Source organism: Mesoplodon densirostris, chromosome 15 (assembly GCF_025265405.1).
Source record: "Mesoplodon densirostris isolate mMesDen1 chromosome 15, mMesDen1 primary haplotype, whole genome shotgun sequence".
NCBI lineage: Eukaryota > Metazoa > Chordata > Mammalia > Artiodactyla > Ziphiidae > Mesoplodon > Mesoplodon densirostris.
Window position 1 is genome coordinate 24,310,780 of NC_082675.1, and position 24,031 is coordinate 24,334,810.

General features: G+C 48.1%; 1 long non-coding RNA gene across 1 annotated transcript; it reads left to right on the forward strand.

Annotated features, from left to right (window-relative positions):
- The first annotated feature begins 147 nt into the window (after positions 1–147).
- Positions 148–16,564, forward strand: LOC132503304 (uncharacterized). The gene is made up of 3 exons (XR_009534568.1): positions 148–196; positions 14,945–15,090; positions 16,270–16,564. It is a non-coding gene; the product is annotated as an uncharacterized LOC132503304 (long non-coding RNA).
- The last annotated feature ends 7,467 nt before the right edge of the window (positions 16,565–24,031 follow it).

Here is a 24,031-nt window from a genome sequence, read left to right on the forward strand (position 1 = left end):
TTTTTCCCTCGGCTGAAAGGCGCCCCCTGGGTCCTAAGCCTCCTATGCCAGGCTCATCACTCTACCCTGAGTCAGGAGAGGAACTCAGCCAACCGAAGAGAGGCAGAAAAGTTCAGCTTGTGCTTAGCAGTGGTTCAGCTTGAGACCTGCACTGTCTGCATCCCCGGGGCCTTTCATCTCTTCTGTTTCCATTTGTGTGAGTACAGAAAGAATCATTTTGTCAAGAGGCATCACTGGGGGGTGGGGTGGGGGGTGGGCAGGGAGTTTAGAATCACAGTGACTAAGGCAGAACCACTTAGGGAGAACATGCTAGCTACACAACCAGGAGGAACTTGAGACTGTGGATGGGGCACAAATCAGAGCATCCAGGTGGAAGCAGCTCTTTATACCCATTCTTGGAAAAAAAAGGGCCTTTGTAGCTTATACATGTTTATAAACACTGACTCTTTTTTTTTTTTTTTTTTAAACAGTGTAACTTTGCCAGGGTCAGATCAGTCACATACCTTTGCTTATATTTGGGGTTTGGGGTGTCATATATAGTAGGAATAAGTAGGAATACAGAAGGGGTCTCTTTAGTTGGAAACACATGTCTTGCAGACACATTGGGTTATCTGCTCAGCTATATTTAATAGTCTGGCCTTCCTACCAGCCCTGAGTTCCTATAGAGGAAGTTAAGTAAAATGTTTGCCTTTCCCCCGCCACCCCCACCCTGTGGGAATTCCATCTGCAGCCGTTTATATCCGTCATTAAACCTCACCACATCCATAGGACTGAGACCTTCTGGAGTTAGGCAACACAGCTCTCTTCCTGTTTGGCTGACAGCTCCAGTTCCCAGGCAGCCTCAGTAAACTGAGAGATAGAGCAGAGTGATTTGCCAAGATTACCTTGTGACTCAGGCAAATCTCAAAATAGAAATGGGAGACTGTTTGGATCTGAGGGCTTGCATCTTGCAGGCAGTAATTTAGGGAGGAGGGAAAAGAAGAAAACTTTACTACATAAATGTCAAAAGTTTTCTCAAGGAAGAAAGCTAATGTCAAACCAACTAATCTGAAGTGAATTTGGATTCACTACACTCAGATTTCAGACATGGAAAGGACAGAAGGATACATTTAGTTTACTCTTTGGAGATGTTTGCTGACAATGTTTGATTCCTTCCATCCATTAAATAAGACTTGCTGCTTTGTTTTTTGCAATCACTCTCCTAACTCCCCACACAAGCTTGTGATCCTCTGACTCCTGACTTGGTGTCCACTGGGAATCACACCATATGGAGTCTGTAAATTTACTCTCACACCCACACATATATACACAGATACGCCAAAATCTTATAACTTAATAATTCTAACATAATATTCAGGTGTCTTTTTAACGCTTTTATTAATTTTACAAAAAAAGAACCTCCTACAACTACATGCTAGATATAGTTCTTTTTTTTCTTTTAATTAATTAATTTATTTTTGGCTGCATTGGGTCTTCGTTCTGCGTGTGGGCTTTCTCTAGTTGTGGCGAGCAGGGGCTACTCTGTTGTGGTACGCGGCCTTCTCATTGTGGTGGCTTCTCGTTGCGGAGCACGGGCTCTAGGCACGCGGGCTTCAGTAGTTGTAGCATTCAGCCTCAGTAGTTGTGGCTCGCAGGCTCTAGAGCACAGGCTCAGTAGTTGTGGCGCATGGGCTTAGTTGCTCTGTGGCATGTGGGATCTTCCCGGACCAGGACTCGAACCCATGTCCCCTGCATTGGCAAGCAGATTCTTAACCACTGCACCACCAGGGAAGCCCTAGATATAGTTCTGGATACTGAGATACTGAGAATATATCTGCAAACAAAATATTTTGAAATCTCTGCCTTCATGAAGCTTACATTCTAGTTGAGAAAGACAGATGACAAATCTATAAAATGTCAAGTGGTCTTAAGTGTTATGAAAAAAAGTGAAACAGGGTAAGAGGGAGAGAGTAACAGGGTGGTATTTCACTTGCTAAAGAAAGCTTACACTATTTTCAGGGAACCAGCAGGATATTTCTACAGGGAAAAGGCTGAAGGGGAAGGTTCTTTGCACAGTTTTCCTTGCAGATCCTGAATACTCTTACACCACTGCAAGAGATCTATGATGCATATTTTGTTTCATTACATAAAATACATTGGCTTGAGAAAATGAGAATGCAGTTCTAATTTCAGAGAAGCAGGGGGTTCTTTTGGATCCCTCAGCACCTAATCTGTTGCCTTTGTATGCAGTGAGTGCTCAATTATTGTCTGATGAAATGCTCCTCCTTAGACTTTGAATGGCTACTTCCGCTGGATTGTAATACTCTTCCTTCTGATTACAATAGAGACAGGCTGTACTCAGACCAGCACTTGTACCATTTTCAGTTTATCTACTGTGCCTATGTACGGGTACCAGGACTTCCTCCTCAGAAGCCCAAAGCTTCTTTACCTGTTGCTGTTATCATCTAATTTTTCTGTTTAAAAAACTGCTATCTTCCCTAACTTACACACTTTGATATAACAGCAAGACCATATTTTGTGCCGTGTGTCTTTTGAGGAACAGCACTGCTTGGAAGAGATATAAGACAGGCCAGAGGAGATTTTTATCAGCTTAGTCATCTCTGCTTTTTCTCCCTTATAACTAAGACATTTATCAGGATGATTTGATTTTTTTTGAGAATGATGGACTTGTTGCTCAATCCTTCAAAGACATATTCTGTTATAACCAGTTCAGTACCTTCCTTCCTCAAGGAAATCAGATCAAGTTCAGAGATGTGCCTGTCATCATCATTGGTGATGTTTTGGTCTTTTTCTTAGAATACAAATTTGAACTTTGCTTCATGTGTTAGTGCAATATGTCCATATTTTATGGCCTATAGTTATTCTAAATCTCAGATTTCTTCTGAAAATATTACTACAATAATAATGTGATACAGCACTACCCAAATAGTCACTTTGGATTGTTTATATCCTGAAGACAACGTTGTGAAATATAATCATATTTTACTATTTCAGAGATGTTTAACTGTTGGTTTCATATGAAATCAGTGCTAATCCAGAGAGACAAAGCTGTACAGTTAACTCAGGAAAGAGCCTCCAGAGCATTTCCCAAGAAAGCTGGACAGTTCATTTTGAACTTAGAAGAGCTCTAAGGAAGCCATAACGCTGTTAAAAGGCTTAAGAATCCTTTTGTCAGCAAAAGGGCCAAGGTGTTGGTAAAAAATTCTTCGTGGTAAGATCTAATGAGTTGACTCCCGATATTCTCTCCATATTATGTGCTGTGGAAGTGGCCACTGAGATTTTGCTGAGAGATATTTGGGTGTACAATTGCAAACTGGGCAGGAGATGGTTTTATGAAGTTTGTTAAGGAAATCATAGTCCAGCCAAAAGATCTAAACTTCAAGGCCATTTCTAAAGTATGGCCTTCAGTGAGTTAGATTATGTCCATATTGGTACATAGTTAAGTGTTTAATAAACGTTTGCAATAAAGGGAAAAAGCAGAGTATGTGAGGAAAAGAGTCTAAGCCAACAGAGAATAGTAATTTTTTAAGGGTAAGCAATAAAACAGCCAAGAAGGCTTGTGGATCACAGGCTACTTTCAGAAGCAAGACATTCCATGTTGGGGAGATGGGGGGCCACAAGAGCAGGGAACTTGGGAACATCAATCACATCACTGGTTTTGGGAAATAAAGGGAAGAGTAAATTCCTGAATGAGAGCTGATTTTGAGTTAGAGGCCAGTCTTAGAAAACATGGCTTTCACATTGAGGAAAACAGCCTTCAGCATTGAAGGGAGAGAAGTAGAGACCATAAACTTAATTGGCTGGTAAGACTAGGCTGGCGATGTTTAAGGTAAATTAACTTGGTAAGCTACAATTGTGCTTCTTTTGGTTTTTGGTTTTTTTAAATTTATTTATCTTATTTTATTTTTGGCTGCATTGGGTCTTCATTGCTGCTGCACGCGGTGCTTTCTCTAGTTGCAGTGAGAGGGGACTACTCTTCCCTGCCATGCCCCGGGTTGCAGAGAACAGACTCTAGGTGCACAGTCTTCAGTAGCTGTGGCTCGCAGGCTCTGGAGCGCAGACTCAGTAGTTGTGGCACGCGGGCACAGCAGTTGTGGCTCACGGGCTCCAGAGCACAGGCTCAGTAGTCGTGGCACATGGGCTCAGCTGCTCCGCAGCATGTGGGATCCTCCCGGACCAGGGCTTGAACCCGTGTCCCCTGCATTGGCAGGCGGATTCTCAACCACTGAGCCACCAGGGAAGCCCTGTGCTTCTTTTGGAAGGGAATTTAATGTTCTCCAATCTCAGTAAACTGGATCTGCAGCTTTCAAAATTTATCAACACCCAGTATGAGCTTTAGCACGGTTATTTAAGCAAAAGAAGCAGTGTAATTAAGAGTGCAGGCTTTGGGAAGACCTGGGTCCCAGTCCCAGCACTACAGTATGACCTTGGGTAAATTACTTAACATCTGTAATTCCAAGTTTCCTTAGCCTCTGATTATAGGGGTTGAGAATACAGGCACAAATGTCAGGATTCAAATCCCAGCTCTGTCGCTTACTAGCTGTGTCATCTTAGGGAAGCTACTAAACTCCCTGACTCAGTTTCCTCATACGGAGGGAGAGAGAGAGAAAAATAGTACGTACATCTTTGGATTGTTGACATTCATTGAGCCCTGAATAATTGTTAGTTTTTAATAATGTGTCAGTTTTTGTGTCAGTAACCTCTGACTTAGAAGTACTGAGCACATTTGCTATCTTCCAGAAACTTGCAATCTGGTTATAAAGATCAGGCTAACACGTATGAAAATAAAAGCGATATAGGGCATTTATAAGTAGGTGTTAAAGAGTATGACACAAACAATAAAGGTTTATTGATTCACTGATTATTTATTAAATGCTGTGCACAGGCAGGCACTAAGCCGAGTATTGAGGATATAACAGTGACCCTAACCAGGTCCTTGTTCTTGAGAAGTTCACAGTCTTGTGTTAGAGCAGGTACCAGTGGACAGGCAAAACAACACAGAGAAATCAGTGCTACAGTAGGGATTACCATCGGGGGCTACAGGGGCTCACAGGAGGGGCATATGGCCTAGTTTCAGGAGGTCAGAAAAGGCTTATCAGAAAAAGTAAAATCTGAAGGGCAAAGAGTTAAGTGTTCTTTTTCTTTTTTTTTTTTGGCTGCGTTGGGTCTTCATTGCTGCACTCAGGCTTTTTCTAGTTGTGGCGAGCAGGAGCTACTCTTCGTTGTGGTGCGCGGGCTTCTCATTGCGGTGGCTTTTCTTGTTGCAGAGCACGGGCTCTAGGTACGCGGGCTTCAGTAGTTGCAGCACGTGGGCTCTAGAGCAGTGGCTCAGTAGTTGTGGCGCACGGGCTTAGTTGCTCAGCGTCATGTGGGGTCTTCCCGAACCAGGGATCAAACCCGTGTTCCCTGCCTTGGCAGGTGGATTCTTAACCACCTTGGCAGGTCAGACGATGTGCAGAAGCCTGGCAGTGGAAGCTGTCACCGTGGCTAGTGGAGCTTTCAGGGTGGTGATTTAAGTGAGGCCAAGGAACAAACGCATGAAGCCAAAGAGGGAAACACTTGCTGACCAGGTTACGGAGGTCCCTGAATGTGGACTTATCCTGAAGGCCATGCAGATCTAGTAGAGAGTCAGACTGTTGTCTTAGTGAGTTGAGTCAGGCCACAGTGTGGAGGATTAGAGGAAGCCAAGTCAGAGCCAGAAGACCGCAAGGAGACCGCTGCAGTGATCTAGGTGAGAGAACAGTGGGCCTGGACCCAGAATTGAGTCAGGTCACCTGGGTTTGAATCCTGCTCTGCCACTTAGTAGCTGTGTGACCTCATGCAAGTTACTTAACCACCCTGTGTCTCTGTTTCCTAATCTGAAATGGGAGATGATAATAAAATTTACCTTAGAGACTTGTTGTGAGGATTAAAGCACTTAGAACACACCTGTCCAGCTCATAGTCTGTGCTCCGTAAATGTAGGCAGTGAGGCTGAGGAGAGGCAATGCATTGATGAAGAAGAATGAGCAGGACTCTGTGACCGAGGGGGTGTCGGGATCAAGCAGGAAGACCTAAGGAGGCTGGCTTTGGTGTGGGAGCTCGTCAGGTGGTGGTGCCACTCGCTGAGATCAGGAGCCGGAAGAAAAGCAGGCTGGGGGAAGGCTGAGAAAATGTGGCCAGAGGTGCGTAACTGGCAACCAGGAGAGTGTGGGTTCGGGAAGCTGTTTCAGGAAGGAGGGAGGGGCCCACATCGCTAAACGCTGCCAGGAGGGTCAAGTAAGAGAAGAGCTAAAAAGAATACATTGGGGACTTCCCTGGTGGTCCTGTGGCTAAGACTTCCCTGGTGGTCCAGTGGCTAAGCCTCCATGCTTCCAATGCAGGGGACCCCAGTTCGATCCCTGGTCAGGGAACTAGATCCCACATGCTGTAACTAAGAGTTCTCATGCCGCAACTAAATATTCCCCCATGCTGCAACGAAGATCCTGCGTGCCGCAACTAAGACCAGACGCACCCAAACAAATAAATAAATTTTTTTTAAAAAGAAGAAGAAGAATACATTGGTTGTAGCAGCAAGAAGGCCATCGGTGACTTTGTCAGGAAGGATTTGGGGGCTTGGGGGCTGGGGCTAAATGAATGGATTATGGAAGGAAAAGGAGATGATGAAGGGAGATGTGAGAACAGACAGCTCCTTCAGGAAGTTGAGTGAGGAGGACCGGGGGTGGCTGGAAGGGTCATGGGCAAGGCAGACGCTGGACCCAGTGAACTGTCAGGTGGGTTTCCAAGTGGTGGTGCATCCATTCTGTCAGTAGCCGTGCCAGGGAGGTTTAGAAGGGGAGCTGATTTGGGGATGTGTCATGGGTCTGGCCTCTGTGGTTTTGAATTTGACATAGGGGCAAGGGGTGCGTGTGGAAGTGCCCAGCAAGCAGTTTGATATGGGACCTGTGTTGGCTGACTGGACAGGAAAAACCTGAGTAGGACCCAGGTGAGGGGGGATGAACTAGGAAGCTACTAGAACAAAGGTAGGCTGGCAAGAAGGCACAAAGGAGCTTTGGGTGCAGCCTTAGAGTTCATGAGCATGGTGAGGGTGTGTGAACTCCATGAGGCCAGGTGCTGGAGGTAAGGAACCAGGCCTCAAATCCAGACTTCAGAGCTTATCAAGAGCATTCGCCGTGAACAGGGGAGGTCAGAGGTGGAGCCCAGGAGCTGTAAGCTGTCAGGGAGAGGGAGCGGGAAAGGAAAGGCCTGGGTTTGGAGCTGGAGCCAGTGACCTTGGCCAGTTGCTAGGCATAGTCTAGGCAGTCATATGGAGTGATGGGCTCTGTGGGCTGACTTTAGGGAGGCAGCACTTTTGCTGTAACCTTTACTGTGTCTTCAAAATGTAAAAACATTCATCTGTCTATTTCAGGTGTGCCAAGCCCTGATCGTGGTGTTTGCCATGAATTACTTTTAATTTATATGTGATTGTAGTTAGCATTACAATATGTAAATCAGGTATTTATCTGTTAAATCTATCCTGGATGTGGGAATAACAAGGTAGCTGGGAAAATATCAAAATTCAAAAGGTGGGGCACTTCCCTGGTGGTCCAGTGGCTAAGACTCCACGCTCCCAATGCAGAGGGCCCAGGTTTGATCTCTGATCAGGGAACTGGATCCCGCATGCCGCAACTAAAGATCACGCGTGCCGCAATTAAGCCCCCATGCAGCCAAATAAATAAATAAATATTTTTTAAAAAAGACAAAATGAAGATACTACATTTAAAAAAAAAAAAAAATTCAGGGGCTTCCCTGGTGGCGCAGTGGTTGAGAGTCCGCCTGCCGATACAGGGGACACGGGTTCGTGCCCCGGTCCGGGAGGATCCCACATGCTGCGGAGCGGCTGGGCCCGTGAGCCATGGCCGCTGGGCCTGTGCGTCCGGAGCCTGTGCTCCGCAACGGGGAGAGGCCACAGCAGTGAGAGGCCCGCGTACCGCAAAAAAAAAAAAAAAAAAATTCAGGGCTTTCCTGGTGGCGCAGTGGTTGCGAGTCCGCCTGCCGACGCAGGGGATGCGGGTTCGTGCCCCGGTCCGGGAAGATCCCACATGCCGCAGAGCAGCTGGGCCCGGGAAGATCCCACATGCCGCAGAGCAGCTGGGCCCGTGAGCCATGGCCGCTGAGCCTGTGCGTCCGGAGCCTGTGCTCTGCAACCGGAGAGGCCACAGCGGTGAGGCCCGCGTACCGCAAAAAAAAAAAATCAAAAAGTAGAACAATTTGAATCCTGGTATTTCACTCCACTGTTGCCGTTCATTCTCTCAGTCAGCAAACAGTTGTTGAGCAGCTTCTGTGTCAGGGGCTGCTCTTCCTTTTACCCTCAGTTCCCTCCTCTCCCTCTCCCGTTCTACACCATCATATACACTGTTCTCTTCACCCACCTTTTCCCACAGGTAACTCTATCCCATCTCCTCTTAAGAAATATCCTTTAAAGAATTTTTATGTCCGGAAATATTAAAAAAAAAAGTTGTAATATATAATCTTCAGACTCTTACAGTAAAATGAACCAAGAAGAAGAAAAAATCCCAAACACGATCGTAGAGTGACTGTGGCTGGAAGGAAACACAAGGATGAGGGGAATGAACATCTTACTATGGTGAAACCCAGATAACAGAACCGTGCGTGTTAGGGGGAAGTCGAAAGTGGACTTGGTTTGCCCCCGTCATGGCAAGACCCTGACTTCAACGATAAGAGGTTAAGTACCAGCTTCAAACACTCAATGTGTTCTGTGAGTTTCCAGTGATATTTCTACCTGGCGCTTTCTTCTACATTTACCTTAATGACTCAGCTGGAACTCAGCCATCACCACTTAATGATCTTGAGTTTTATGCAGTATTGACAGCAGCTCCTTATTGTCCTGATATTAGAAGTAGAAATTCCACCCAGTTGCAGCCAGGCTGTTGCTACCCAGGCAGGGGAGGGGCATTTCCACTTTCTAGGAGCTTGTCCTTTTCAACACTGAGAGGCCTTTTGTCACCTTCACAAGTCATCAGATTTATGAGAAACCTTCCCATTCCCAGAGTGGCTCTGCCATCAGCCATTTTACTCTGCTTTTTACTCTGACTTTCTTCTCTCTTGGCTATAGTAGGAAAATCTGCTCCAATAAACATGACGTTGTTAATATATGTAAAGCATTTAGAAGAATGCTTCATATGTATTAAGAGCTATTATCATTAATATTATTGTTGTTACTGCCGCCATCTTGGATTAGAAGCTGAAGCCCAGCTGAGCCTCTGATTTTTCTCTGGTTATGTTGGGTGGCTTAAGAAAATCCAAATTATCTAGAAATGGGGTAGAAAATACTTGGTTTCCTCTCCATTTTGTGGTCATGGTCAGCCCAAAGAGCCTTAAAAAGATCAAAGTATTATCACTGTAGTATATTTTCTTGCTGGAGCTTTAACATCCCCTGTCTGGATTCCTGACTTGGCAGTGGGATGGATAACCCAGAAATCTCTGCATAGAATGATGCACAGCCATCCAGTGTTTACCAAACAGTAGCTCGATGTGGGACAGTAATAAACATCATAACTCACATTATTGAGCACTTTAGTATGTGCCAAATAGTGTTCTAAGTGCTTTTATATATACTGTTTCATCTATTCTTCATAAAAATCCTGTGTGTAGGACTATTATCCTCATTTTATAAATGAAGAAACAATCATAAAGAGGTTAGGTAACTTGCCTAAAGCCACAAAGATAAGTGGAAGAGCCAGGCTATGTACCCAGGCAGTCTGATCCCATAGCCTTTGCTAATAACCACCTCACTGTGCTGATAAGGAGAACCCTGGATCTGAGATGGTCCAGTTCTGATCTCAGCTCCTCAACTCCATCCTTTAACAAGTCTAATGATCTTGGGGAAACTACTCAACCTTTCTGAACCTGTCTACTCATCTGTAAGATAGGGATGGTACACTACACTGGTGCTCAAGATGGAAGAGGAAAATTGTGCCTCCTTGGGGTCCTAGTCTGGGGTGGAGAAGAGGACTAACATGGGACCAAACTATTACAATATAATATAAGAAATGCCACTGTAGAGGAATGTACAGAGAAAGGAACATCTTCCGAGCTGGGGCAGGGCGAAGTCAGAGGAGCTTCAAGCTGCCAGTAACGTTTGTGTTTGGTATTGAAAGACAAGATGGGGGAGTCCCTTGGCAGTCCAGAGGTTAGGACTTGGCGCTGTCACTGCCAGGGGCTCGGGTGCTATCCCTGGTCAGGGAACTAGGATCCCGCAAGCCGCTCAGTGCGGCCAAAAAAATAAAAGAAAGACAAGATGGGATTGAATGAGGTGGACAGAGGGAACAAGTTTCCAGGCAGAAGGAATAGCATGAGTACAGGTGCTGGAGCCTGGAAGAGCTTGGCAGTCTGTGTTCAGGTAACGGCTAGAGGATCGGTTTGCAGCTGGAGATTGAGGATGAGGTAGGAACTGATGGTGGAGAATACATTGCAGAGCGGGGCACACAAGCCTTCAGATGTCAGTATGTCCTGCGCCATCAAGACAGACACTTTTTTTTTTTTTTTTTTTTTTTTGCGGTACGCGGGCCTCTCACTGTTGTGGCCTCTACCGTTGTGGAGCACAGGCTCCAGACGCGCAGGCTCAGCGGCCATGGCTCACGGGCCTAGCCGCTCCGCGGCATGTGGGATCTTCCTGGACCGGGGCACGAACCCATGTCCCCTGCATCAGCAGGCGGACTCTCAACCACTGCGCCACCAGGGAAGCCCCAAGACAGACACATTTAAAAACAAAACTTAATGAAATTAAGTAAATTTAACAAAAAAATGCTCTACTTTTTTTTTTTTTTTTTTTTTTTTGTGGTACGTGGGCCTCTCACTGCCGTGGCCTCTCTGTTTGCGGAGCACAGGCTCCGGACGCACAGGCCCAGCGGCCATGGCTCACGGGCCCAGCCGCTCTGCGGCACGTGGGATCCTCCCAGACCGGGGCACGAACCCGCGTCCCCTGCATCGGCAGGCGGACCCTCAACCACTGCGCCACCAGGGAAGCCCTACTTTTTAAACTGAATGATAATCCAGGTACCATAAAATTCACCATTTTACAGTGTACAATTCGGCAGTTTTTAGTGTGTTCACAAGGTTGTACACCTCTCTAATTCCAGAACATCTTCATCACTCCAAAAAGAAGCCTACTGCCTGCTAGCAGTCACCCCCCACCCCCATCCTCCCCGGTCCTCATCCTCCGGCAGCCCCTGCTCTACTTTCTGTCTCTATGGATTTGCCTATTCTGGACATTTCATATCAATCACACTAAGTTTGACCTTTTGTTTCTGGCTTCTTTTACTAGGCATAATGTTTTCGGGATTCATCTATGTTGTAGAGTGTACCAGTATTTCATTCCTTTTTACGGCTGAATAACCTCCTTTTGCATGGTTATACCGCATTCTGTTTATCCATTCATCAGTTGGTGGACATTTGGGTCGTTTCCACCTTTTGGCTGTTATGGATAATGCTGCTATGAACATTCATGTGCAGGTTTTTGCTTGATACCTGTTTTAAGTTCTTTGGGAGTGTATACCTGGGAGTGGAATTGTGGGTAACTCTGAGTTTAACCATTTGAGGAACCTACCAGACTGTTTCCACAGTGGCTGCACCTCTGCATCCCACCAGCAGCACGAGTTCCAACTTCTCCACATCCTTGCTAACACTTGTTATCCCCCCACCCCTTTTTAAAATTATTGCCATTCTAGTGGGGAAAAGTGACATCTCATTGTGGTTTTGATTTGCATTTTCCTAATGACTAATGAAAAGATGTTGAACATCTTTTCATGTGCTTTTTGGCCATTTGTTTACCTTCTTTGGAGGAACGTTTATTGGCAGTCCTTTGCCCATTTTTTAATTGGTTTGTTTGTATTGTAATAGTTCTTTATATATTCTGGATAATAGACTTTTATCAGATATCTGAGATATTTTCTTCCCATCTGTGAGTTGTGTTTTCACTTTCTTGATAGTCTTTTGATGCACGAAAGTTTTTAATTTTGATGAAGTCTAGTTAATCTGTTTTTTCTTTGGTTGCTTGTGCTTTTAGTGTTATATTTTGTGGGGTTTTTTTTTTTTTGGTGTTATATTTTGCATGTGTATATCTAGCTGTCCCAGCACCATTTGTTGAAAGAATATCCTTTCCCCACTGAATGGTCTTGGTATCCCTGTCAAAAATCAAATGACCATAGATATATGAATTTATTTCTGGACTCTCAATTCTGTTCCAGTGATATATATGTTTATCATTATGCCAGCACCGTATTATTTTTATTAATATAACTTTGTGAATGCTCTCCTTTTATTACCCTAGATGTGCTTCTTCTTTTTTTTTTTTTTTTTTTTTTGTGGTACGCGGGCCTCTCACTGTTGTGGCCTCTCCCGTTGCGGAGCACAGGCTCCGGATGCACAGGCTCAGCGGCCATGGCTCACGGGCCCAGCCGCTCCGCGGCATGTGGGATCTTCCCGGACCGGGGCACAAACCCATGTCCCCTGAATCGGCAGGCGGACTCTCAACCACTGCGCCACCAGGCAAGCCCTAGATGTGCTTCTGATATGTAGTACATTTGTGTATTGTGATTAGTATTTTGTATTTTCATTTTTTTTGGAGCATGTACTTCTGTGTGGATCATTTATATAATTAGTACCCTTGTCATTTAAAATAATTATGAAGTGTTTGTTTTATTGCCTTACTGTGCTGGCTTGCTTTTGTCAAACTCTTATGTCACCTGTTTTCTGGGTTGGTTTTTACTCTTTTAGATAGCCTTGTTTGCACTGTTTTTTCTGGACCCAGACTCATTAGCTCTTAAGCCTCACCCCCTGGATGTCAGGGAATACTGGCTACGTTTTTAAATTCATGCTCACAGAAACTTGGGCCACTCCCACCTGCCTCAGCCCAGACCCAGTACTTCCTGCCAGTTGTGAATTGAATTTCTGACCTCTTTCTTGAACCAGGGCTCTCCAGAGGTCAGGAGTGGCACCAGCCTTAGGATCTGCTGTATACTTTTTTGTAAATTACTGTCCCTGAGATGTCATACTGATGAGGAGACACATGGGAAAAAACTATCTTTTGAACTTCTCTCATGCTGCCAAAACAAGCACCTACAGGTGCTGTTTCCATATGTAATATGTCCCTGTCTTTAGAAAGGAGGAGCTCCCAGAGAGAATAGAACTTGTTCAGGTTGCCCAGTGACCACACAGTGCTACTAGGAACAGAATTCGTCCCTCACTCCCATGGATTCTCATCTCATCATCCTAACCAAACACTCCTTTCCTATTGGGCAACAGAAGATAGAATTTACATCTCAGTAGTTTCCCCAGGGGAGATCTTGAGTTTCTTCTTCCCTGCTCTTGTGAATAACCAGGTAAGGAGACCCAGTGAAATAAATGACTTGCACGCATTGTGCTGCTCTTTAACAGATCAAGATCATTGGCTCTGGCCGCAGACCTGTGAGAGGAGGGGCAGGAGAGAAAGTCCACAGCTTCAGGGTATCCTGAGCTCTTTAGGGATTTTGGATGAGCAGAGATGCCCAGTTTTCTCCCATAACAAATAGGGTATCTTCTGTGAAACTTGGCTCTAGCGGTTATTGACCAACTTGTTGGTATATATAAACTTTTCCTATGGGAATTTTCAAACAGATGCAAAAGTCGAGAGGATAATGTAATGAATTACCAGGTACCTGTCACCCAGCTTGTGGAATTATCAATACATGGCCAATCGTGTTTCATCTCTACCCCCTTTCCCTCCCTCTCCCCACTGGATTATTTTAAACCAAAATTAGTATATTGATCAAGTTTTCAGTTTCTACTTATTCTTGAAGCGGTTTCCCTCAGATGTTAGGATGTGAGCTCTCATTTAGATTGCTTTTAGCAGCTTCATTGGGCCCGTCGTTCTCTCTCTGGCAGTGTTGTTGTACTGGCAGAATCACAGGAATTTTTTGGCCTCAAACTCTGTTCTTTTGTGCCTCCCACTCCCGGTGTCCTGGGAACCTGTCATGCCTCTTCCCTGTGATCCCAGTGCCTGGACCTCCTCTCATCAGCTCTCCCAGGTCGTCCACCCTTACGTTGGAGGCTGAGAATTTCTCTGTATGAGGGTCTAGGCTGGCATGTAGAAGGTGCTTAATAACGAGTTGTTGATGACTGACTGGATGTATTCTGTTTGGCTTTCCACTCACCTGAACCTCACACTCAGCTGTTTTAACAGTGCACTTGGTTTTTGTATCTTAAATGAGGAGGAACTTACCTGAGCCTCACCACCGCTTCTGTCCAGCTGCAGAGTCTGGATTTTCCTGGCTCCCCCTGCTGGCCACTCCTGGGCAGCTGCACGTAGGTGCCTCTGGTGGCATAAGACTGGAGCCAGAGCCAGGTTCTGCCAAGGGAAAGTAGAACATTGTTGTGAAGTGCCCAGGCTAGTCCAGGCAGGTCTCAGGAGGAGAAGAACAGCTTGAGAACCGTTCTGGGAAGGGCAGCTTTCTGGGTAAGGGACAGGGAAGGTGGGCCACTGCCCACGAAGTCAGGAGGGCAGGGTTGAGGCCTCAGCACTGGAAGACCACATGGGCCCGTAAATGAGCTGGTCGTTGTGTGGGGATTGGGGCCTATACTGACAATAGAGGTGGGCTCCTTCTCCCCTTAAGACAAAGCAGCCTGGGGTCAGACATGGTCACCAGGCAAGCAGAGGGGCTACAGAGTTTTATCTCAGCCTCCGTGAAAATTGAGGCCAGGAGGGTGGTGAACGTAGGTGGGAGCATCCCCAGAGTTCACGGTCTCATGTGGGATACATGACCCCACCTCCTAGCTCTTAAGACAAGTAATGACTCTGTGGAACTCTGGGTGCATGTTTCTGTGGGGGCTCCTCCCTCCACTGTCTGTAAATATAATAAATTCCCCACACCTGTCCACCCCTTCCATCACATTTCTTGGTTATTTACATGTATTTGTCTTTTCCACAGCACAACTTCCCAGAAAGTGGGCTGTGGCAGAATGCATCTCGCCTGACTCCAGCCAGCTGCAGGTGTCTGGAAGAGGGTTGAAGATGGTCAGATGCTAAGGGCAGAGCCCCTCTTCTTCTCTCCACCCCCAAGCCCCAAGTGCCAGGGTAATTGCACGCTGAGCTGAACATGGAAAATAGGCTTTTGTTCCCTTTCAGGGTATAGCGTTTCCCCAATACACAAGGAAGGGAACCCAATCCAGAAGAACCCTAGGGCATAAAAATTGCCATTGGACTTGGGCAGGTATAACTATGAAGCAGTCCTTATAATGAAATGTTTTGAAGGAATTGATTTCTGTGCAGGGTGGTGGGGATGGAGCAGTGGACAGTGTACTGCATTCTAATGGGGGAAGGCAGACCATACACTTATATAAGTATACAGTATGTCAGGGGTGCTACGTACTAAGAAGGAAAAAGAATCAGGAGAAAGAGATAAGGTAGGAGTATGTCGTTTTAACTTTGGTGGTCAGGGAGAACAGCCCTGCTGAAATGAGGCAGCAAGCCCTGTGACTACCTGGAGAAAAAATATTCCAGGCAGGGGACAGCAAGTGCAGAGGCCCCGAGGCAGGCACGTGCTTGCTTGTGAGAGGAACAGCGAGGAGACCAGTGTGTCTGGAGCCAGGCGAGGGAGGGAGGGTCAGAGAGAGAACCAGGGGCCAGGTCATGAGGGACCTTGTACCCCTCGGTGAGGGATTTGGATTCGCTCTGACTGAGACGGAAAGCCGTCAGAGGGAAAGCCGTCAGATGGAGCCCAGAGTAACATGCACCAACTGATGTCTAAAAAGACTCACTCTGGCTGCTGAGACTGATCATGGGGAGGCAAAGGCGGGGAAGGGGGACCAACTGGAGGACAGAGAGAAGTGAGGTGGCCTGGATGGGGTAGTAGCAGAAGTGAAGGAGCACTTGACTTGCAGATACGGTTGAATGGACAGCCAGCAGGGCCTGCAGGTGGAGTGAATGTTGGGTGTGAGAGGAGGAGAGAGCCCGGGCTGCCTGCAGAAGCCTGGCCTGCATCCCCAGGAGTATGTGCTACCCTTTACTGAGGTGAGGGGGCTGGAGAACAGTAGGTCTGAAGGAAAATTCACCAGTTCTGTTTTTACGTTCTGCGAGTGAAGGTATCCACTTCAAATAACAGTAGATGTTTCAAAGAATAGGCTCCTCAAAGGAATAATAATAGCTAATGACATTTACATTGTGCTTTACAGTTGACAGTGTTCCCAGTCACGTTATCTTTCTCTGTTTTCACGTCACCCACATAAGGGAGTGCATTTTCTTTCCATTTTGCAGGTAAGAAAGCTGAGATTCAGAAGGGTTCTGCACAAGAGAGCCAATTTTTGGATGCTACCACACAGAGAGAGACAACAGCCAGTCAGTCTTGAAGAGCAGCAGCCAACCAACAGAGAGGTGGCCACTTCCCCATGGCCTCCCAGTCCCTGTCCACAGCCCCGCCGCAGACAGGAGCAGGGGGGGATGTGGCAGAGGACAGACCGCCTTCCGCCACCCTCCACTCAGGCCACCAGGGCCATGGCCACATCTAGCTTCCCTGGGAGTGGAGGCCGAGAGCTTTGAAGGAGAGCTTGACCTGGACATTTTTTTTTTTTTTTTTTTGCGGTACGCGGGCCTCTCACTGCCGTGGCCCCTCTGCCGCGGAGCACAGGCTCCGGATGCACAGGCCCAGCGGCCATGGCCCACGGGCCCATGGGCCCACGCAGCACGTGGGATCCTCCCGGACTGGGGCATGAACCCGCGCCCCCTGCACTGGCAGGTGGACCCCCAACCACTGCTCCACCAGGGAAGCCCTGACCTGGACATTTTTGAGCTTTTTTTTTTTTTTGCGGTACGTGGGCCTCTCACTGTCGTGGCCTCTCCCATTGCGGAGCACAAGCTCCGGATGTGCAGGCTCAGCGGCCATGGCTCACGGGCCCAGCCGCTCCGCGGCATGTGGGATCTTCCCGGACCAGGGCATGAACCTGCGTCCCCTGCATCGGCAGGCGGACTCTCAACCACTGTGCCACCAGGGAAGCCCGACCTGGACATTTTTAAGTGAGTATTTTTATTCATATAAATATTTTAAATGAATCTGAAAAACCAGAAGACTATTCTAATTTCTGAAAGTAGTTGAGAATCTATGGTGTCCGTCATTAAGCTACCCAGTGAGAAAGAGGGCTTAGACATGGTGTTACTAAGGGCAGTTACTGAAAGATATAAAAAAGGATTCACATTTATATAGGATGAGATACTCCAATAAACCAGTTGCAAGTGCATTTTCTTCCACTCTTTTTCCATGCATCTTTTTAACATTGTTCAGATCTTACCACCTAGGCAATTTTATTCTCTCATAACCTGCTGTTTTCTCATAACCACTTTTTTTTTTTTTTTTTTTTTTTTTTTTGCGTTACGTGGGCCTCTCACTGTTGTGGCCTCTCCGGTTGCAGAGCACAGGCTCTGGACACGCAGGCTCCGGACGCGCAGGCTCAGCAGCCATGGCTCACGGGCCCAGCCGCCCCGCGGCATGTGGGATCCTCCCAGACCGGGGCACGAACCCGTGTCCCCTGCATCGGCAGGCGGACTCCCAACCACTGCGCCACCAGGGAAGCCCTCATAACCACTTTTAATATAAACATTTCCCTCTGTGATATTGAACATTGTTGTAATCATTTTTATTTTTATTTTTTTTTTTTTTTGCGGTATGCGGGCCTCTCACTGTTGTGGCCTCCCCCGTTGCGGAGCACAGGCTCCGGACGCGCAGGCTCCGGACGCGCAGGCTCAGCGGCCATGGCTCACGGGCCCAGCCGCTCCGTGGCATATGGGATCCTCCCAGACCGGGGCACGAACCCGTATCCCCTGCATCGGCAGGCGGACTCTCAACCACTTGCGCCACCAGGGAGGCCCTGTAATCATTTTTAAATGGCTGTATATTAACCAGCTATTTAGGCTGCTTTCACATTTTACGTACATCTTTGTGTCTTAAGCTCTTTCGTTTCGCTTTGTTAGATAGCTTCCTACAAGTAGAATTACTGGTTTAAAGGATATGAACATTTTTAGACTCTTGATAAATTCTAACAAATTATTTTCCAAAAAAGTTCTGCTATCAGTACAGGAAAGTAAGAGTGAGCCCTGGAGCCAAGATCTGCTGACTCTAAATCTCAGGCTTTTTATTCTGGGCTAGATATATGAACCTTGATTTTCTTATCTGTGAAATGGGGATGACTGCCCCAGTCACAGTCATGAGAATCAGAAAAACCGTGTGCTGAATAAATGGGAGGGAGTTACTATTTTAATGAGAGAAGATTTGTTATTTAAAGCTGGCTGCAGGGACTTCCCTGGTGGCGCAGTGCTTAAGAATCTACCTGCCAATGCAGGGGACATGGGTTCGAGTCCTAGTCCAGGAAGATCCCACATGCCACGGAGCAACTAAGCCCATGCACCACAACTACTGAGCCTACGCTCTAGAGCCCGCAAGCCACAGCTACTGAAGCCCATGTGCCTAGAGCCCATGCACCGCAATGAAGAGTAGTCCCTGCTCGCCACAACTAGAGAAAACCCGCATGCAGCTACAAAGACCCAGCGCAGCCAAAAATAAAAATAATTAATTAATTAAAAAATAAAAGCTGGCTACAGTGGTCCTCTTAGGAAAATGTCTTTGTTCAGACATTGGAGCATGGTCTGCCCCGACCAGCTCTTCTTCACTGTCTGATTGCTGGCTGACTTTTTCTAGCAGCTCCTACACAGTCTGAAATGGCCCTTTTCTCCCACGATGACATAAGGCACTTGTCACTTTGTCAGCTGGTATTTGGACTTCAAGAGCAAGCTCGCCCACCTCCTCCCTTCTCTGAGCACCCCCCACCCCAGTTTCCTCCACACCCATCCCTACATCTCCGAGTCCTAAGCATGCTCCAGGGTCCTGCTCTAATGCCACCACCTTCTCAGACCTTCTCCAAACCATCATAGCATTTACTTTCCCTCCCCTCTCATATCATGTTCTCTCTTGTGGTTCAGACATTTGTTTATGTGTATGTCCCATGTCCTGTCCTGCTTTGTGTGTTTAAGCTCCTTGAGAGCAGGAATTCAGTCCTTCCTGGCACAGTCGCCCACTCAGAACATCTGTCAAATAAATCAGCAGCTGCTAAGTGCCAAGCACTGTTCAAGGTTTTGGGAATACAGAGACGAATTATCTTTGCACGAACCCCGTTTGCCGCGAAACCTGGCCTCATATGGGGAGATAGATCCATAAAGCATGATGTAAAAGTAATATGTGCAGAACAGGGAGCTGGCACAGAGGAGATGGCACACAGTGATGGGGCCCTGGGACCCACAGTCAGACAGTTCAGGATTCGGGTCTTAATTCTGCCACTGCACAGCTGTGTGACATGGGCAATTACTTGGCCTCTCTGGGCCTCAGTGAGATTAAACAGTACCTACTCCACAGAGTTCTTGATGTACGTGAGGCCCTGGCACAGTTCGTGGCACAAAGCAATGATGTGAGGATGAAAGTTGCCTCCTCCTGGAGTGGGCGGGGAAAACTTTGTAGACAAGGGGCCACTTGAGCTGAATAAGATGAATAAGAGTTCTTCAGGGCTTCCCTGGTGGCGCAGTGGTTGAGAGTCTGCCTGCCGATGCAGGGGATGCGGGTTCGTGCCCCCGTCCGGGAAGATCCCACATGCTGCGGAGCGGCTGGGCCCGTGAGCCATGGCCGCTGAGCCTGCGCGTCCGGAGCCTGTGCTCCGCAACGGGAGAGGCCACAACAGTGAGAGGCCCGCGTACAGAAAAAAAAAAAAAAAAAAAGAGTTCTTCAGGGAGACAGGAGATAAGGACTTTACAGGTGGAGGAAAGGACATGAAAAAGCAAATAGTTTATCATCATCCAGAGAAAAGCTTAAAAAAAAATAAACACAGGCCCTGCCACGTGTGGAGTTTGTGCTTCTCAATGTGGACACCAGGACATCCAGCAGGCTCAGGGCACAGATTCAGATTCGGAAGAGGAGAGAATCAGAAGAGAACGAATGCCCTTGAAGAAGGGAGAGGTGAGGACAGTCTCGCAGGTCCGTCCTCAGAGCCACAGGCCTCGGCCTCTGCCCAGTGTGGACTGGCCCCGGGTGGGGCACCAGGCTGAGTGCAGGCCACAGGCTTTTCCTGAAGCAAAAGTCAGTGATTTTCCTGTTGTGGCATCCACAGCGATACAAAAAGCTTTATTCAGAGGTGCCTACCTCCGCACTGCCTTGTCTTCAAAAGAGTCTTGTTTTCTTAGGACAGATTCATCTCTTAGATGAATGTTTGGCGTTTCCTTTCACATGGTTTAGCGAGAGATGCAGGTCCAGATAGACATTCTGCCCCCCTCACTCTCCCCAGTGAGCCTCAGGGTCCAACAGGCACCTCGGGAGATCCCAGAAGGGTCAGGCTGGTGGCCACGAAGAGAAGGGCAGGGGTGGGGTGTGTAAAGACTGGAGTCCTGGAGGCCTGCTGCCAGGTGCTGGGCAGCTGGCATGGTTATGGGAACTGGAGGGAACTGGCGGGGCTCTGGGGATAACTTTAGGGCGAGTCTGGCCTCACCACTCAACATAAGAGAGGGCACGCCTGTGGAATTTCTTCCTGCAAGGCACTCAAGAGAACTGAAATTCTGAGGTCACTGCCAAAACTGGCAGCTCTCACTTCACCCCTGGTGCCTCTGAGCACAAGCCTTCGGGGAAAGCCAGGAAGAACGAGAGCAGACAAGAACAGGACTCAAGTCACTGACCTCATTCCCCACTTCTCCCACTCCCACATCTGCCAGCTCCCCACCTACCCTCTTCCCTCTGTCCTGCCTCCTCTGCCTCTGAACCCAAAAGAGACATGAATGAAAACAAAATGACCAGAAAACTGGGCAGGCAGTTCTTGTTCTGGGCGCACTAGGCTCTCCTTTGTGTGGGCTCTGTAGTTCCTTAGAACGACCTTGTTTGGGGGACGTGGCATTGCACTCTGCAGGGATCAATGGATTGATCGGCAGACCAAGAAATCACAAGCTCTGGGTGTCGGATCCATTTTACTCACATAAACCGTGAGCTTATGTCCCATAGGCTGGGACCCGAATCTAGGGGAAATCTGAGCTCTGAAGCCAGGAGAGGCCCGCCCGGAGAAGCAGAAAGAGAAGCTGGTCTTGAGTGGTGGTTGGCAGACTCGGGCTCTACAGGAGCCAGCCTGCACCTGGTTTTGTACAGCCGCTAAGCCTTATATTTTTAAATGGTTGGGAAAAAACTCAAAGGAAGAATATTTTGTAACACATAAAAAGTATATGACATTCAAATTTCAGTGTCCATCAATGAAGGTTTGTTGGAACCGAGCCGTGTCTCTGCCTGGCTACTCCTGTACAGCAGAGTGGAACAGCTGTGACAGTGGCCACACGGCTCACAAAGCTGATGATGTTCACCCTCTAGCTCTTTATAGAAGAAGTTTGCCTGTCCCTGCTCTTGTGCATTTTTGTGCGGGTGTAGTCTGGTGGAGGAGATAATAATGTGGGCAAACTAAAAGGGAGCTTTCTGAGTGTTTCCTGATTTGCTTTACAGGTACCAGCCTGTGTAATCCTCACAGCAGCTGCGAGAAGAAGAGCTGCACCTGCCAGAGCCCACCCAGTTAGAAAGAGGTGGTGCTGGGATCTGCACCCGCTGGCCATCTCTGGAGACCACCATGAGACAGGGCCCCTGGTGACGGCCCGGGGAAGGGGCAGGTGCGGTGACGTGGAAGGTCGGAGGAGGGCAGAGGCAAAGAAGGCCATGGAAACAGTAAGACTCAGATGCACAGGGCTGTGAAGGAAGAGCCTTCCAGGTGGAGGGTGTTCCAGGGTAAAGGCTCAGGGCTGGGGCCAGGTGGGACTTGCTGAGAAGGGGAGGGTCTGAGTGTGGAGCCGAGAAGAAAGGACATGCCCCAGTGCAGGGTCGCAATGAAGACGCAGCTCTGGGCCTGGGTTCAGATCCTTACTGTACCACTCAAAGCCATGTGTTTGGGGCAAGTTGCTTAATTGTAATAACAGCATGTACCTCTTTGGGAGATTGGAGGGCAAACAGATTTATAAGTGTAAAGTGTTTAGAAGGGTGCCTGGCGCTTAGTACCATTGTTATTATGCTTATTGTTGTTAAGCACAGGATGTGACTGCAGGTTGGCCCAAATAAAGGCCTGATATTTGAAAAACAAGAGCACAAGTGGGGGCTTGTGCTTGGGGCATCCCTAGTAGAAAGTGTGGGATTGGAGCAGGGAAATCCAGAGGAGGCAAGCTGCTGTGGAGAGTTTGTTTTGGGGACCCCCACAAGGCTCTGGAGAGAGAAAGGCAGAGACTAGAAACAGGGGGCCAGGGAAGGGGCCAGGGTTCCTTCACACCCAGAGGATGCACCGGATGTGTGTGATTCAGCCTTGTTACAACCTTCCAAGTCTGTGCTGTCGTCCCCACTTCACAGAGGGGAGGCCAAGGCTTGGAGAGTCGCCACAGCTGTAAAAGTATCTCAGAAGCACCTCCTGAGACTGGCCACAGGCCCACAGGCCCCACCCACTCCCGGCTGTCAGTGGTCATGTTTCTTTGTAACCGTATGTTCCGGAGTCCCTTGGTGCCACGGGACTTCCCTGTGGGTAATCACTGCCCTGGGGAGGTGAGGCCAGTGCTCCTGACTTGGCCCAGGCCATGGGGCAGTGGCTGGACAGGCTTCCTGGTGTGACAGGTCTGCCCAGAGCAAGTCGACCAGGCTGCTGGTGGTGCCAGGAACACCTTCATTCAGTGGGGGCCTAGGGTGGCTCTGGAGCCGAGAGGGTCAGTCTCAGGATGAAGAGTGTGTTCACTCACTCAGCTCTCTGGGCACTCCCTCTGGCACTGACCCTGACTTCCTCTGTGGCTTTTTTCTGCTGCCCTGTGCTGGCCCCTGTCCTGGGGGACTGGGAGAGTGGAGAGCCTGCTCTGTGCCAGCCACAGTAGTGGGCATTTTCATGGGTATAGAGACACTGTTACTGGAACTTGGGAACAGAGGTTCTGGAGTCAGAGGACAGACCTGAGTTTGAATCCTGGCTCTACCCGTTCCTATGTGATGGGGGTGGGAGTCGGGTGCGGTAGGGCTGGGGTAGGGTGAGGGTGGGGGCAGGGCAGGGATGCTTCCACCTCTCAGCCTGTTTGCTCATCTGCAGGAGGGGGAGTAACGGAACCCACCTCACAGGCTGTGCTGAGAATTAGGCACAGAGCTTAGCTCAGGCCTTAGTCTTCACAGCCTGTTTTCCCTGTGAGGAAACCGAGGCTCAGAAATTTGCCCAGGGTTGTGGGTGGGCAGATGGTGGGGGCTGGACAGCCAGAGCTTAGGGCCTTCACCTTTGACCAGGACAAGAGGAGCCGCCCCGCCGTTATGCACCACGTTCTGCACAGCTTTTCTCCCCACGGCCCGAGGAGCCCAAGGAGACGCCAGGCAGGGGGCCAGGGGCCTCTGCTTGCTGCCCAGGCCTCAGTGAGTAGTGCTTGCTCTGTCGTCCCACTCCTGCCAGGTGACAGATACTGTGGATAGGTGCCTGCCTGTCCACAGACGTGACCGGGGCTTTTGTGGGGGCAGGACCGAGAATGTCTCCAATGAAGACCTTGGTTCAAGGCCTGGTTCTCTGCTTTAATGCCCGCTGGGTGTCCCCAGCTGGCAGATTCTGTAGTGGTCACAAGGCTGCCCGTCCATGGGGCCTCAGCATTCTGGGCCTGCCCTTTCCTCTGACACTCACCCCAAGGGGCCCAAAGCCTCCATCCCACACGCTCCACAGAGCCCAGCAACTTACCCAAGATTTCATGTAGATGCTTAGGGTTTAAAAAAAAAAAAAAATCCAGCTGGGGGAAGTGTGGAAGGCGGGGGCAAAATAGCTCAAGGGGATTAAGAGGTAGAAACCTCCAGTTATAAAACAAGCCACAGGGATGTAATATACAGCTCAAGAAATATGGTCAATAATGTTGTGATAACTTTTTATGGGGACAGGTGGTTATTAGACTTATCCTGGTGATAGTCTTTTCTTTTTAAGACTTTTAAATTTATTTATTTATTTATTTATTTTTGGCTGTGTTGGGTCTT